At 38.5% G+C, this 15,992-nt stretch overlaps 1 long non-coding RNA gene across 4 annotated transcripts in view; it reads right to left on the bottom strand.

Moving 5' to 3' along the window:
* The window catches only part of LOC148126048 (uncharacterized), a 124,475-nt gene extending 109,960 nt beyond the window's left edge, over positions 1 to 14,515 (bottom strand). Inside the window, exons 1-2 of one of the 4 annotated variants that reach the window (XR_015742720.1) lie at positions 14,013 to 14,515; positions 11,866 to 11,936 (exon numbers count right to left, since the gene is read on the bottom strand). This is a non-coding gene — a long non-coding RNA (uncharacterized LOC148126048). Of the gene's footprint in view, positions 1 to 7,365; positions 7,477 to 11,427; positions 11,491 to 11,865; positions 11,937 to 14,012 lie in introns of those variants that run through there. The other 3 variants (XR_015742719.1, XR_015742718.1, XR_015742721.1) reach the window with 3 other exon arrangements.
* Between the last annotated feature and the right edge of the window lie 1,477 nt (positions 14,516 to 15,992).

Below are 15,992 nucleotides of genomic sequence, written 5' to 3'. Positions count from 1 at the left end.
AAGAGCTAAAAGTGAGGAGAAAAGAGGCAGAGAAGGTGGGTAGAGTTTGTGATTTCTTGTTTATTTATCCTTTTCTGACCCATTTTCTCTTTTAGCGTTAAGATGTTTGATACCCCATTTTCAAATCCCCTCCTCCAAGACAACCCATTGTTGAATAGATATATCCAGTCTGGAAGGGGATACTACCACTCTTCCTGAATCACTTGTTTATATTGGCACAAACATGGTAAAAACCTCGCCTTTGCCCAAAGCTGCGTAACACCCAGATTGACAAGACCTGGCTGATGCATTTTGCTCACTGGACTTGCAGTTGGCTAAGACACTGGCTTATGAGCTGCACAAAGCTTGAAGACAAGGGTGTGTCCTGCTCAAAAAATTCAGATGACTTTTCAGTCTTTTAGTTTGGATGGCAGCTGTCTAATTTATTCTCTCCTCAAAAAGATTTTGAATAGTAAATCAAAAGCCAAAAGACTGACATCCCTGTACAAATCAAGCCAAAGAAAATTGCTGGGTGGTGTGGGAGAAAGATTGTAGAGAGAAAATGCATGGTTCTCTTTTAATTTCTGTTTGGATGTGCTGACCTGCCTTCTCCTAGACCTAGTTGCTTCAAAAAAAAAAAGGACTCAACATATTCTAAAAATAGAATTTGTAATAAAGCAGAATAATATTAAAGTAAGAAGTTGCACTCAAACTCCTGAGAAAGGGTGGAAAGCAACTTGATTTATACAAAGAGTGAGTGGGGAAATGAGAGTTTTGATTAAGGGTTATGGAAAAATGCAGGCACTATGAATCTCACAAAAACAAAATAGAAGAAGGGGAGAAGATTCAATGCAGCTCTAAAACAGAGGTCATAGTTTTAGGGAAAGCAGCCCATTCCTTGCCACATTTTATATATGGGAACAAGGTTGCTACAAAATGAATGTAGCTGAGAGACAATGGACTTGTGCAGAAAGACCAGCTGTAATTCACAGTACTTCCTGCAAAAACGTGAGGAAGGGACTTTAAATGGGTAAAAATAAAGACATGTTTTATATTATATGCCATTCATTAATGAAATCCACCAGGTGCAGAGATGGCTACCTATTGGACAGAATTATAAAATAATCAGAAAAATCCATAGGAAATAGGCCCTAGAATATTGACCTATTGGTTATTGTCTTGATAAGTTTTGATTATCTCTAGAATCCCTGATAGTTGATATAGTTCACAGGTATCAATATGGATGATATGTTCAGGCAAGTCTTTCCCCCCCCCCTTTTTATCATTTTTATTTGTTTCATTATATAGAACACAAAAGAAATATAAAATAGGAAATTAAGGGAAGGAAATGAAGTTGGGGGAAAGGGTTAGGAGATACAAGGGGGAGAAAGGCATTCACTTCCCACTCTTAACATAGTACAGGGTAAAAACACTCCAACCCCAACAGTCTTAAACTGACTACCAAAGCAGCCCATTTTCTTTGTCTTATACAATTTGTTATATCATACACTGAACATATTTCATTTGTCCAACACACTAAGCAAAAGAAAAAACCCTAAGCAAAGTAGAAATTGGCATTATACCAAAACAAGATTAGAGTATAATACAAATGCAACTGGTTGATGGAATTATATGTATTGTAACGAAGGGAGAAAAATATGGTGAATAGTACTGGAAAACCAATCTCCAGTGCAATGACTTAACATTAAAAATGAACAGAGGAAACAAAAAGAAAGAAAGAAAGAAATGTATGAAAGAGTAGTGGAAGCAATTTCATTTTCCTGCTGCATAACAATCATAACAAATTATCATAATAAATTTTTCTTAATTTAGGTAACACCCCTGATATAAATAACTAAATGTTTAATATGAAATTATCCAGATGCTTGCTAGAAGAAAATTATATCTTTCCTATTTATTTCCTTGAATGTTATTTAGCATTTATGGGTTTAGATTTTCACAAGCTGACTGTACCTTAGTTCTTCAAGTTCCATGTAAAATAATTGATCAACATCTAGGGTTTTTTCCCCCCACATGATGTAAAAGTACATCCCTATCTGGCACATTATCTAAATGTATGAACTGTTGAAGAGAGCTAGGGACTCAGGCACCAGTTATTTTTCCCAATATCTGTATGTGGATCACCCTTCTTCTCTGCATTTGATCTTTTTGTGTTCAGCGGAAAGGCCTAAAGGGAGTTTCTAACCATATTAAGCTGAATCTGTGCTATCATGTTTCTCCATCATGGACAGCCTTCTAAAAGCACTCAGCCAAATACTATTAGAATCTCATTTCAGATCTTATATTCCCTTCAGATTTCACTCAGAAGTTTGATAATAGAACTGACATACTCAGGAATGTTGTGACAGAATTCATGCACATGCCTTCTGTCCCATACAGTCAAAGAACTCTTGAATGGGGCTAAAGGTGATTTCTATATACTATGCTTTCTATGTCCTGAAGTCATTGTATCTGTATGTAGAAATGTGCAAGCTGTGATCTGTGATGTTTGTGACCCTATTTATAATTCCATTGTGCGGACTGTGAAAAATGATAATACATTATAGGAAAGCAGATTCATTGCGAATGTTAGAAAAATACTTTGATATAATAACAATGATTTAACAGTGGAACCTATTTCTAAAGTGGCAGCACCAGGGGTGGGCTGCTGGTGGTTTGTAAGGGTTCAGAGAGCCCCTAGCTAAGATTCTGTGCAATTTGGAGAATCCCCAAATCCCACTCCTGTCTGGTCCTACACCTCCCACCCCACCCCTCCCATGAGACCCCACATGGCCCATTTTGGTTTGAATTCCATGGCTCTTGTTTAGGAAGGTAGAAGAATTAAAGGATGGATGTTCACATCCAGACAACCAGTTCTCATATCTCTAGCACATTTTGCAAAGGTAACACTGTTATCTCTTTTACTTCAACAAGTGACAGAGCATCTCCTTTTGATGAGAGTGCTTCAAATAGCAGAAAAAATTATAATTCATGTCACAGTATCAGTTTGCACAATTGATAGACAACACCCTTTCTTAAGTGTGGTACTTTGATCTGATTAAATCATGTGGAAATGCAGGGATACTTTTCAGTCTGTTTCAGTAGAACATAAAGAGCTGCAGCGTTAATTCTAGGGTAGTGTATCATTTTACCACTTTGCTTACTAATGAAGGGGACCTTTTGCTTACAATACTAAATATGCACTTGCCAAGTCTAATGCATGCTTATATTTCACGTGCCAATTTACTTTCTATAAACAGCAGTGGCCTCTGAATCAGAAGTGTCCAGAAGTGGAGGTCATGGTGACAGTTACTAGCATGAAGTTAAAGCAGGGGAGAAGGAGGCAACTTATTTTACAAAGCACCAGAAGGCAAGATAAGAAGCAATTAACTAACCATGGAGAGAAGCAACCTCAAACTAAGGAGAAATTTCCTGTCAATGAGAAGAATCAGCTATTGGAACCACTTGCTTTCAGAAGTTGTGAGTGCTTCATCATTGGAAGCTTTTAAGAAGAGACTGGGCATCCATTTGTCTGAAATGGTGAAGGGGCTCCTGCTTGAGCCAAGTGTTGGACTAGAAGATCTCCAGGATCCTTTCCAACTATGATGATGATGAAGATGAAAACATGCCCCTTGTTTATGTGGGTTGCAGCACATGAAAATGGGTTAGGACAGAGGTGATATTCAGCAGGTTCTGACCAGTTCTGGAGAACTGATAGCAGAGATTTTGAGTAGTTCAGAGAACCAGCAACCTCTGACTGGAGGTTTTTCCTTCCCCTGCCACACCCACCAGGCCACACCCACAGAACCGGTAGTAAAAAAAAATTGAATCCCATCACTGGGTTAAGCTATAATTATTACTACCATCCTGACTTTCTTGAAACATCCATGGACACTGTTATTCCAAATGAATTGGATTGAAACTAATTCAATGTTGCAGGATTTCTTTCCCTTTGACATAGTTCTGCAAACGTTTTCATCTAAGGGTCAATTAACTGAGGAGAGAGATTTGCTTTATGTACAATCCTAGTATCAAAATAAACACCAACCGGAATAAATAATAAATACACAAACACATGCATATTGTTTGATTTCACTCCATACTTAGTTTTAGGACATTTCAAGAATCAAGCGATCGGACTTCCGGTTTGAAGGGCTTCGGTGACAGACGGAAATCCACGATAGTGTGCAGTTTCTGTCTGGGCTCACCACTGGAGAGCCCCGAGCCGGCTGGTTTCGGGGCTAAGCCACCCTGTAGAGGTGGTGAAGATGGGGGAGACTGCCAGCAGGGTCGAGGAGAGCTGCATCTCTCCTCCTCAGCTGGCCATTACTCCCTTTCCTGAAGGCAGTTGCAGCGGTAGTCAGAAATGGCCACCACAAAGAAGAACTCAACCAGAAAATAATGTGCAGGCAGAAGATAAGAAGTGAAAGTTTTGGCTGCCTGGGTTAAATTGTAAAAGCAACAACTAAGGTACCCTGGAATTTAAACTTACAAAAAATAACATCGCTAGTTGGTTGATCCTGAGATGGCAGAGGCGCAAACTATTGTAACACATAGAGGAGCCTTTAAATGCAATAGATTACAATTTGGTGTCAGCATGGCCCCTGGCTTTTTCCAGAGCCTGATGGAATGCCTTCTCCAAGGATTAAAAGGGGTGGTTCCCTACTTTGATGATGTACTAATATCAGCCAAAAATAAAAAACAACTAAAAGACCGATTAAGGGCAGTCTTGTCAAATTTTAGAGAAGCAGGACTCAAAGTTAAAAAAAGAAAAATGCCAACTTGCCACAAATCGGGTTGAGTTCCTGGGATACCTTATTGATGAAGCGGGAATCCACCCCACAAACAAAAAAATACGAGCAATAAAGGAAGCTCCCAGACCCCAAAACAAAATGGATTTACAAGCATTTTGGGGACTCATTAATTTTTATCATGTCTTTCTGCTACAGAAGGCAACAGTAGCGGAACCACTGCATAGACTCCTCGATAAAAAAGCCAATTGGAAATGGGGCCACCAAGAAGAAACAGCATTCCAAAAAATCAAAGACTTAATCACATCAAAATCTGTATTGATCCAATACAGTGACACACTACCTCTGACTGTCACCTGCGACGCTTCACCTTTCGGCATAGGCGCAATACTTAGCCACACACTACCAGATGGTACAGAAGCACTGATCGCCTTTTATTCCAAGATGCTGTCCAAGACTGAAAGGAACTACAGCCACCTGGACAGGGAAGCCTTGGCAGCCATTTCGGGGGTGAAACGTTTCCATGAATACCTATACGGTAGGACATTTTCTTTAATCACAGACCACAAACCACTATTGGGAATCCTAGCTGGAGACAGGGCCACCCCCAACATCCTGTCTCCAAGAATGACAAGATGGTCAGAATTTCTTGCAGCCTACAATTACAAACTCATTTATCATCCAGGGAAAGCCATACTCCACGCAGGTGCATTAAGCCAGGTCACAATGATGATCCAGCTCCCACCACGCATACCCTACAAATTGAAATGATTCCAAATTGGCCCATCACCACATTGGACATCGCAAGGGAAATGGCTAAAGATGCACTGATGGCCCGAATACTGAACTGGGTGGGATGGGGTTGGCCGGAAAATGAAAAAAACGAGACTTTTAAAACTGTTAAAAACTGGCAAACTGAATTATCAATTGAAAAAGGGTGCATTTTGTGGGGAGATCTGGTGGTTGTTCCAAAAATATTACAAGAGGACGTGCTAAACATGTTACATGAAGGACACCCGGGCATGGTAAAGATGAAGTCCCTGGCCAGAAGCTACTTTTGGTGGCCAGGAATAGATAAAGACATTGAAACATGGGTCAAAACATGTAGCAAATTCCAATCATCCAGATCCACTCCCCCTTCAGCACCGGTTCTTGAATGGGAGACACCCAGAGGCCCCTGGTCAAGAATCCATATGAACTTTGCCAGCCCCACAAAATGATATACTTATCTAATCAGTGTGGATGCCTATTCCAACTGGTTAGAAGTCATCATCATGAATTCAACAACAACAGAAGCCGTCACCAAACAACTAAAAAAACTCTTCGCCACCCATGGTCTACCAGATGTAGTAGTATCGGACAATGGGCCACAGTTTACAGCTTTGGCTTTTGAACAATTCCTAGCAGAACAAGGAATAAGACACGCTTTGACAGCGCCAGCTTATCCGGTGGCAAATGGAAGAATGGAACGCATGATTTGCTACATGAAAGAAGCATTAGAAAAGCTTGAAGGAAATGACATGCAAGAAAAAATCAATACCATGCTCACCATCCAACATATAACACCATGCACGGCAACAAACAAGAGCCTGGCTGAACTATTGATGGGAAGAAAGTTGCGTTCTTACTTGGACAGACTGCACCCCACTTACAACCCCAAAAAGCCACCAGACTCTTCCAGTAAGTACCGGTCTTTCTTACCAGGTGACTTAGTATGTGCAAAAAATTTTACCGGAAAACCATTGTGGTTACCGGAAACAATCACACAAATCACAGGCCCTCGTTCATACCGACTAGAAACAGCTGACGGCAGATCGTGGAAAAGACACATCGATCAACTACGGTCACGACACGTCGAATGAAACACCTACATTCCCCGAAACATGGAACAAACACTTCCCCAAGCACCCCCAGAAAGTAATAAAAAAACCAGAGGGGGGGGGAACCCTTAAATAATAAAGGAAATGAAAATAGTCCAGTTACAAACCTCCAACCAGAAGCCGAGAACCCAGAAAAAAATAAAAATTACTTACAAGTAGAAGACTCCGAGAAAAGAGAACTGAAGGAACACCAGGAAAGAAACAGCCAAGCCGACTCTACCTGCCCGCGCACAATGCAGGGAGACCACAGAGACCATCCAATCAACCCAACAAGGCACAGCAGGAGCAGCATGGCTGAGACACCCTTCCAAGAGGTTCCTAAGAGAAGAGCGGGAAGGACAGCAGGCCTGTCCAAACCGGTGGAGACCAACACAGAGACTGAACTGCGCAGGTCAACTAGGACTCACAAAAGCCCCGCCTACCTGTGCAATTACATCACGTAACATTGGAGCGAACCAAGGGGTGTGTGTGTGGTGTATTCACGTATAGACTTCTAATACTACATTCCTATTGGTTAGTTAACACAGCGTAATGATTGGTTAAGAACAACGGGTTCCGATTGGCCGCATAAGCGACGGGAAGTTTAAACACATGCCATTGGTTGCGAGCTGCAAGCAGCCGCTATAAAAAGGGCTGCCGCGGCTTGACTTTTCGAACTGCCAAATTGCAAGCAGCCAACAGTCAGCAGAAGTCAGCAGTACTGCATTCTAATCACTGTGCCACCACAGCTCATAATATTTGTACAGAATACTCACATAGTCACAATTCATGGATAGGTCAAAGGCAGGGAGAAACAATATTGTCCTTACTAATACCAAATCCAGACCTTTGTTTGTTCAATGCAGATTTATGTATATTCATTTCATCTGGATAGGGAAGAATGAGATAGTCAATCCATCAGTGTTCAGATTTTTTCTCAACAGCAGAAAACTGTTTTTGTAGGAGGATGTGATTATAGTAATGGTAGCATTCTAAAACATGGAGAGAGAGAGAGACAGACAGAGACAGAGAGACAGAGACAGAGAGAGAGAGAAGAAAAAACCCTGAGGTGATGTCTTGTTTCTTTGCCTAACACAATGTGTATATGTATTGACAGATAGGAGTAGACTAAATGATATAGAATGTGAGTAATAATTTGTCTTAAATGAGACTAAAAAAATAGTTTAAATATAATGTCATCGGTTAAGCTTGGTTTTCTACAACAGGAAAAGCCACTGAGAAACAAACCAACAACGATCTCTGATATGAGGAGACCATTCATTTTGAGAGATGTTTTTTCCCAGTATTGATCTCATTTTTCCTTCTTTCTTAAAAGTTGGCTGATAAAGTACATAATACAGTATATTGCAAGGCGAAGCTCTGCACTGGCTAAGTGTGGGACTGCAGCCATATCTCCTTTTAATGTCTTTTTTTTTTCCCAGAACAAGTGTAGGAGCAAGATAGAAAAATGCTGCCTTATAGGGCAAAGTGGCAATGGGGTTACTAAAGGAGGAAAAAGGTACACAAGGAGATTTACTATATCTCTCCATACTATATCTCTAACCAGTATCCCCACGGTCTTGGCAAGCTGAAAGGTGACATTTGACTGTTTAAGCGTATAAACTTCAGTGGCAGTCTCATCGTGAAGCCAAACTTTTCAACATGGTGGTGAGGAATAATAGTCTTTCTTGTCTGAATAAATCTGAATATAGTGGATATTATGTTCCTCAGCTATCTTCCCAAAGTGATTGATTGATTGATTGATGATGTGCCATCAAGTCATTTTCTATTCTAAGCAACTACAGATAGATTTTCTGCATGACGATCTATTGCTAACCTTTTCTTTAAGTCTCCCAACAGTGCACTCATTACCACTGGAACTAAGTTCATCCATCTTGGTGCTGGTCATCTACCTCTTCCCTTTCCTCCCATCTTTCTGAACCTTAGAGCATTTTCCAGAAAACTGGTTCTTGCATAATGCATCAGAGTAGGATAAATTGAACCTGGTCATTTTTATCTTGAGTAAGAACCCATAGTTAACTTATTTGATAATCTTTCCATTTGCTTTCTCGGCTGTCGACAATATATTCAGGAATCTTTTCCCAAATCAAAGTTCAAAGGTGTCAATACTCTTCCTATTTTGCTTCTTTAAAGTCCAATGTTTGCTTACATAGAATGTGAAATGCCATAGCTTTCCAAAGTAGTTACAATTGTAAATTATAATGTAAATGTAGTGCAATGTAAAGGAATATACAAATGGCTGAAAATTAAACACATTAACTCTACTTAATGTTAATTAAATTTAAATATACATTAACAAAATCAATTCTTTGTTTCTGGCATCACCCACAATTTTTTGGGAGAGGGGCATAGCAAACTACTTAAAAATCAACCATAACCCTCAGCATGGAAAAAGCTGGACACCCCTGATTTTGTTCAGACTTCAATCACAGTGGTTAAATACCTGTGGGGACATAGTGGCTCAGTGGCTAAGATGCTGAGCTTGTCGATCAGAAAGGTTGGCAGTTCTGCAGTTTGAATTCCTAGCACCGCATAATGGACTGAGCTCCTGTTACTTGTCCCAGTTTCTGCCACCTAGCAGTTCAAAAACTTGTAAAAATGCAAGTAGAAAAATAGGATCCATTTTGCGGGGAAAGTAATAGAGTACCGTGCACCTTCGGCATTTAGTCATGCTGGCCACATGACCATGGAGATGTCTTCGGACAGTGCTGGCTCTTTGGCTTTGTAACAGAGATGAGCACTGCCCCCTATAGCCAGAAATGACTAGCACATATGTGCAAGGGGAACCTTTACCTTTCAGAACTTGAGTGTTCAGAGTGATTGCCAGATTATCAATCCTTTTTGCATTTGAAACATTATTTTCCTTTCAATCTACACTTTTTCCAAAACAACTATGGAAAAAAAAACCCACTCTTGATTTGTCTTTAGAAAGACAGATGACATGTCTAAACATGTCCCATTTGGATTAAGAACAAAAGAAAGCAGGGCATCAGTTCATAGGCCATCCAAGTATCTTTCCAAAATTAGGTGCCAAACTCAATAAATACATCTTTCTATGTTCTAAGATTAGGCATTTGGGTTATAGCCTATTAGTGGGCGGTATGTTCAGACATCATTCTTCTGAATCTATGGGTGTCATTAAAGAAGGGGAGGGGTGTCATTAAAGAAAAAAATGTAGCATACTTATAATACACTAGGTGCAAAATTTGTTTTGAGTAATATGAATGTGACTTGATAACTAATATCCAAGAAAGAATAAGGATTCTTTTATAAAATATATACATACATTGTATTGACAGAAAGAATATATTATCTTGATTTATGAACATACAGTTCAGTTATGGCATTTAAAAAAAATGAAAATCACTCTTGAACTCCTTTGTATAAGAGCCAGTTTGGTTTAGAGGTTAAGGCAGCAGGCTAGAAACCAGAAGAATGTCAGTTCTAGTCCTGCCTTAAGCATAAAAGCCAGCTGGATGACTTTCTTAGCCCACAACATCAACCAGTTGGTCAATGCTGGTTGGGTTATATTGATTTTAATTCAATTCTCTGCCAGGTACACTAACAATTAGAAGCTAATCTTATTACTGATGGATATATCATTGCCATGACGAGCTGAAATAATGGGTATATTTGTTTATTTTCTTGCTTGACTTGTATGGTTGCCTCTCTTATGCACTACAGGAGGGAAATAATAAAGCCAACATCGGAAACAGCTAAAGTAAGCCCCAATGATCTAACCAACCATCAGCAATTACAAGCATGATTATTGGGCTCCAGTCTCAACTCATCTAAATGCCTGAGAAGAAAATGAAGAACTAGCTTTTAAGAGCTTCTGGAGGACTAGAAGAATAAAGGCCTGTTAAATCTCAGGAGTGAGGGTATTCTACACAGCAAGGGCTCCTATGAAAAGGCACAATTCCTAGGTCCCATTAGGTGACAACATTTAAGACAAAGGACTTAGAATATATCTACATTATCTGACCTGGTGGGATGTGAAGATAATTTGGGAAAAACCAATCCCAGAAATAGCCTTGTCCTGTGCTATGCAAGCCTTTAAAGATGATACCAGCACCTAAATTGCATCTAGGAAATTTGGGGGGGGGGGGAAGTCAGTGCAACCCACATAGCAGTGGGTTAAGGTCAGAGTTAAAGTTAGAGCTATGGGAAAACTTAAGATGTTCAAACCTGCATACTTTACTGCATTTTGGACCAGCTGTAATTTTCAGGTGTAGCCTCCAAGGTCAACTAAAGCCATTAATGTTTTACTTGGAAGAAAAAGACCTTGGAATTACGGGCATTATGCTTTAGCCGAGTCTTTGCTAAACAGTTTCCAAAATTCCCAGCCATGACAAATTGTGGACACTGCATTATCATCAGAGCTGCTGGATGCCGGAATGGAGAAAAATGGTTAAAAGCATGGGGTTCAGAGTTATATGTACTTTGGCTTGCCTGCAAAAATTATAGAGTCAGATGTATTTTGGAGGTCTTATATCTTTATGCATACTTATCCCACCCCTAGTATGAAACTCATGGAAAGTAAAAGAAGTATAATACTTATAATGCACATTATAACCATTACAAGAAATAATAAAGATCTTCCTATCTCATTATTGTTATTATTATTCATATTATTATTCATCATAAGTCATTTAATCAAACCCTTGCTTGGCACATTAAGCCATTCCTGTTTAATTACATTTTTAAATATCTTAAAAAGAATTTTTCATACTTCAGGGATTTAATTACAAATAAGAGTTTATTACACCTAAGCACCATGCAATATCTAACAACTTGATAAGCTTGATTTCACTTACAAAATTTCTGCCCATTTTTTCCGACTCACTAGCAAATGCATATCAAACTGTAGTCACTGAGTGAATAAAGGCTTAGCTGTGGCTATACTGTATAACTTGTATATGGAAATCCTGGCATGTCTAATTCAACTTTTAAGGTAACATATCCAGGAAAGACTTATAAAATAGATGTGCAAATAAACATGAGTTTTTGGAGTAACTAGAGGAATGGAACTATATGCCATGCAAGCAGCTTTACCGGTTTTGAGATCACTGGACCAAATCAAAACAATAATTGGAATTAGAGTTTTTAGCAAGACTCTCCCTCATTAACTTTACTTTGTCCAATTCATCGCAAGCCAAAATATGTTTTTCATCTTTGCTTAATTCTTCTACAAAAAGCTACAATAGCCTCACAATATATACGTATCCTGAATTTTTTTAAAAAAAAAATCTTACCAAAAATGACTTGGCTTTCTTTACTACCTTTCTTAGGAGCATACAGTTTGAAATAGGGTCCTTTCCTTATCCTGAAGATAAAAATGAAGAGGAATTTCAGATACAGTACTCCCATACACCCTTATTTTTATTATTTTTAAGACCTTTCTTGTGGAAGGTGATCTTTGTAAGGAAGGAATGAGCAAGAGCTGAGTGAATAAACCAGATGTCTTGTAAAGCTGCCACAGTAAGAGGAAACAGTAGCAATAAGTTAGGTAAAAAAACACAGGGAGGATTGTAAAGGAAGAAGGAAAATAAGGGCAAAAAAATTAATTAAAAACAATAACACTGTAAAATGGTGGTGCAAGCAAAACCAGAGTGGGCTGCTTTGTTTGTTCCTCTGGAAAACTGATGAAATCCAGAGAATGTTCTGACCCTTTTAAGACTGGTATTTTCAACTGGATAGGATTTGCACGGCAGCACATTGCTGCAAAATTCAATAAGCCTTAACCATGGTGGAAAAATGCCATGTGCCAACAGCTATTTTCCACATTAAAAAATAGCAGTTTAAAAAATTGATTTGCAGTCCTGGCAGGAATAAAGGAAATTAGTAGCATAGAGTTGTGGGCTAATAATTCACATTTCAAATATCACAGAGTACTTTACCTATATAATTTCAGGGGGAAATGATAATAATTAAAATCATGCAGACACACTAATCATGACATAAGAAAGAAAATGCTGAACCAAGTAAGTGCAAGCCTTTCTTAGGATTTCTAATGTTTCCAGTGGCGTGTTCAAGAAATTAAAAGCATAATCATATCTGATTCATCTAGAACTGTCCCTAGACCAGATTTTTTCAACCTAAATCTAGTTTAAGATGTATGGACTTCAACTCCCACAATTTTCCAACCAGTGCAGCTGAGGAATTCTGGGAGCTGAAATCCCCACATCTTAGACTTGAGATTGAGAAACACTGCCCTGAGCAGATCCAACAAATTAGGAGAAGAAAACATCAACCGAAGCATTCAGTAGGAATCCTGGCTAAATATCACAACGGTTTGATCATTCTATTAAAAGATTGTTGAAAAGAGGACAACCCATAGATCACTTATCCTGAGACTACCATAGATCACAGTGCTCACAATTATTTCACTATAATGAGTGTCTTCAATTTTTGTGTTAGGAGTGCCTGTGAATGTGAAGGGAAGGACAGATAAACAAATGAAAATGGCATATGAATGAGGTCAGTATCTTTATTTTTCTGAATCCTTCCTCTGGGCAATGCACCTGCAGATAGAAGAGTTCAGGCACTGATGTTTCCACATCAGCTTCCAATCCTTGAAATGCCATCCCATAAAAATCAGCTAGAACTTTTGTCCCTGCATCTTTGTGATATATCACTATTCATAACCCATATCAAAAAGAATATGGCTATTGGCTATAAACATCTCTATAATAAATGTAAACAATTCAGGGCAGACTGCTTCCCAGTTCTCCCCCAATGATGCTGACAGTCTCCAGCAATGGCATTGTCCCTGGCCTGCCCCTTTGCAAACTAAACACACAATGGGTTTGGAGGTGAAACCATTCTAACTGCACTCTGTGAAATAAAATGGAATGGAGTCAGGGGCCAAGCAATTGATGTCCCCTTTCCTCTGCTAAGTCCTCATGCAAGTGGTAGAAATGGAGCTTTAGAGTATGCTGGGTGATTCCAAAATCTTGAATGCAAAAAGAGAAGCAAAACATTGACTTCAATGGACCTCACTAGTTTTGAAGGTTTGAATTTACAGCTTTATGTTAAACATCCTGAGTTTTGTCCCCAGGAAAGAAAACACAAGAAATCTCACATAAATATATGTGGGCTTATCTTTGGCTCTTTGCAGAAAATTAAGGAAGCATGGGGGAGAAAATAGAAGCCTTTTGGCATACTGGGCACAATTCTATTTCAGTGCTGGCAGGAAAAGTTACCACAAAGTGATTTTCATTTGTTTGCTTTTCTTCAATGGCTACATTTAATTGGAGGTGTGTCCTGCCACCCACTAAGATTGTTTTTCCTCTTTTTTAAAATGTTCTGTAAAGTATTTTTAAAAGTAGTTGAAATATATAACAATATTAAAATTGAAACGTGCTTTTTATAAGTTAGCTGTAAAAGAACAAGCACTTACCAAATAATGTCTCTTCTTCTCTCACGCTCTCTTGGTGAAACAAAATAAAACCTTCTTTAATTCTTCTCGTGTATTTATAAGGTGATAACATCTGCATATGTTACTACTTCATTTTTCAGTGAGTGTGATTTATGCTTCAAAGCAGAAATAATTTTGCCTAAAACTTTAAATGATGTCCTTGAGAAAAACTTAAATTAAAAGTTATTACACTATAGAATACTCTAGCGTAATTGGTTATTATTCCAAGTCTTTCCACCTCCCCAAAACAAACAAATAAATGAATCAACTTGTGATCCATTAACTTTACAGAGTAATATAAACATCGTCTAGAAATAATAGAACCTTCAGCTAGAGTAAGGGAAGGTGTAAAGAGGGTACTAACTTAAGTCCTTGCATAGGAGGAAGTGGTGTAGATCTTACTGCCCCAGATCTGTCTGTTCCCAGGGGAATGCAGTCAGTCTGGTGAGATTTTTTGTAAATAGGCATTCAACAATAAAGAAGTCATTTTGATCAGCTTGCAGTGTGTTCTGGCCCTATCCCAAAATATTTTATCTATTGCTGCAATCATGTTTATATATTCTTGGCAGTTATTGGTTGGTAGCCAAGGCAGTAATTTTATTACTAGTATTAGATAGTTCCTCATCCCACTTTCCATCTTAATTTTTTTTAAGTTCCAAGGATTGCAACAAACCAACTAAACAAAAGGAATTGTGGCTATGTATAACAGGCTCGTCAAACTGGTTGGCCATGGGCCGGATGCGTCATATTTAGGTCCCACCCACCCTGGCTCTGCTAAGGCAAAAAATGTCATGATACATCATGATACATCACATGATGCAGTCAAGTTTGACACCCGCGATATATAATCTCTTCCCTTCTCCTTTATGACTACTATTAGGAGTATAAAATAGTAAAACTGGAAAGTCTTTGGATTAATTTCACCTTGGAAAAAGATGGTTTATGGAACCTTTTTATCTACCCACAAAAATAGGATAAACTGTAAACCTTTTTGAAACAACCTAGTCTGTTGAAGAAAAAAAATGATTTGATCTGGGTTGTATTGTACAACTGAATGAAGGGATGCAATAAATAGCATTAGGCAGCCTTAAAAAGCATGTGGCTTCTGCTCAGAAATGCAGTTTATTCCAGTCTTATTGATCTCTGACCATAGGGAATACACTCACCTGAGTGTAAAGTGGAAATATTTTGGGATTTTTTGTGATATGCATCAGAAATCATCTTTTCCCTCACACCTAATTCTTGCTGATCCTGGAAAAAGATCTCTCCCTGTGGCCAACATTGATTTAATGGCATATAATTACTCAATCAGCTCTTGATGTTAGTTAGTATACTTGGTAGAACCTTAAACATCAAGCCAAACCATAATTTTTGTGATTATGGCATAGTCCAAATTATCATGGTTGTTAAGAAATCCTGATTTAAAAGTCGTGGTTTATTATTATGTGTGAATTCAGTTATTGTATATTTGACTGATGTAGATGACTTCAGTAGTACTATTTGATCAAAATTGGTAAGTCCAGTTTGAGTAGAAAGAATAAATTATGCAAGTTTTCACAATCCAACTAGACATGTCAAATGGAACTAGCAATCTTTGTGCTGATCATCCTACCAGAGTAGAATGGCTTTCTTCCTCTCTTTCTTTCTTTCTTTCTTTCTTTCTTTCTTTCTTTCTTTCTTTCTTTCTTTCTTTCTTTCTTTCTTTCTTTCTTTTTTCAGGTGAGAGCATAGATCAATCATCTCAGAAACAGTTGAAATGGCAACCTCCCAGGATTTAGTTTAGACTTAATATATCCAATTATTTGATTCACGTATCACTGCAAAATGTCTCAACCTAATAAGACTAGACACTCTTTTTTTCAGCATCATGTCATATCTTCATTATAGCATGGTACAAGATGTTGGATTGTCTGGCAGTAGAAGACACATTATGTAAAATATATTCCTGACATATTTCTCTGC

The sequence above is a fragment of the Pseudonaja textilis genome, chromosome 3 (assembly GCF_049901715.1).
Source record: "Pseudonaja textilis isolate UNSWEBS1 chromosome 3, rPseTex1.2, whole genome shotgun sequence".
Taxonomy (NCBI): Eukaryota; Metazoa; Chordata; class Lepidosauria; order Squamata; family Elapidae; genus Pseudonaja; species Pseudonaja textilis.
Note: the sequence above shows the minus strand (reverse complement) of the source record. Positions and strands in the feature narration are given on the sequence as shown.